The sequence below is a fragment of the Vulpes vulpes genome, chromosome 16 (assembly GCF_048418805.1).
Source record: "Vulpes vulpes isolate BD-2025 chromosome 16, VulVul3, whole genome shotgun sequence".
Lineage (NCBI taxonomy): Eukaryota > Metazoa > Chordata > Mammalia > Carnivora > Canidae > Vulpes > Vulpes vulpes.
The window spans coordinates 53,667,210-53,668,850 of NC_132795.1; positions in this window are offsets into that span (position 1 = coordinate 53,667,210).

A 1,641-nucleotide genomic window follows, 5' to 3' on the forward strand; every position below is an offset into this window, starting at 1 on the left:
GGGCGAGCAGAACTTTTCCCCACCAGAAAAAGCCTGGAATCTGAGCTGGTTTCTTGTGAAGCAGCATTCAGGAAAGGGTGCATGACCTGGGTCAGGGGGAGCGGCTCCAAGATAGAGCCTATGTCAACCATCCTACCTGCCCTGCCTCCGCCAAACGGTGATTGTGAGGGTCCGATGGGTTACATTATACTGGAATTGCTTTGAAAACTAAAATGCTGTACATATTCTTGTTTCATTTAGACTTCACAAAAGAGCGCCAAAGGGCTTCAAGCAGAGGGATGGTAACGTCTTCTGGATTACCGGATTTCATCTAGTTTAAGATGCTATCAGTTGTGAGATACATCATTTTTAAATGTACCACTAATAAAAAGAAAAGTTGCCAAATAAAGACATTTCATCAGTTATAAACTGATTTTTAAAAAAATAATCTGTACACCCAACATGGGGCTTGAACTCATGACCTAGGAATCAAGAGTCTCATGCTCTACCAACTGACCCAGCCCGGTGCCTCAAGCTGATTTTTTTTTCAGACAAGACTATTGGAACAAATGAAACACAATAGGAATGATGTGAAGCAGTAGAGCAAGCATTGAGATAGAGTACTCGTCTTGCTCTGGTAAACTAAGTGTGCAACTTTGGGCAAGACAACTAACTATGCTCTCTGGACTTCAGTTTCCACATCTATATGAAAGAATAGGACTAAAAAACTGTTTTCTCTTAGCTGTGATATTTTAAGTTTGCAAAACTACTCTATCGCTTAAATCTTCCCACATCCCTCTATCTTGGTGTGGCATTGCCACTCTGGCTCTGGTCCACATCATTTTACCTGAGTGACTCTTCACCATTCTTTTTTTTTTTTTTTTTTTAAGATTTATTTATTTATTTACCATAGACAGAGAGAGAGAGGCAGAGACACAGGAGGAGGGAGAAGCAGGCTCCATGCCAGGAGCCCGACGTGGGACTCGATCCCGGGACTCCAGGATCGCGCCCTGGGCCAAAGGCAGGCGCCAAACCGCTGAGCCACCCAGGGATCCCCTCACCATTCTTCAATACCTTGCATTCACCCTACTGAAAACTGAGGTCCCAAACACAACTGCTTATGGTCATTACATTCAAATTCAGAAAGAGAGAAAGTGGTGTTATTTGCTGGCTACAGAAGAGATTAGGAACCTCAAAGAGCAGAAGTTTAAATTTGAAAAAGACAAGAGACAAGCTAGTGCTTTAAATTTAAATTCTTAACTCTTAAAGTATTCACTATGCCATAGGCAAGTCTCTAGGCAAAATAGGCCCACTCCATCCACAGAGTTGGATTTTATGCCTTCTGGAGAAAGGAGGGAAAAGCTAGGAAATTAAATGAAAATAAACCTTGTTTTCATTGAAGGATACAGGCCGTGTAGAGCATAGCATCCCTCAATGTCTAGCATGACAGCTCCATCACTCATTCTGAATACAAACCCCATGGAATAATGACTGAAGTCCAAACTCAAGCTAACTGAAAACAAATATCTCACAAAATGTTTTCCATCTATAATTTCTGTAGCTACTTCTTACCAAGATGGTCCCTGTCTCACCCCCCACCCATGATGTAATGGCTAATTTGGCCAAGGAGTGAGGAGCACAAATGAGACACGGGCCAGGCAG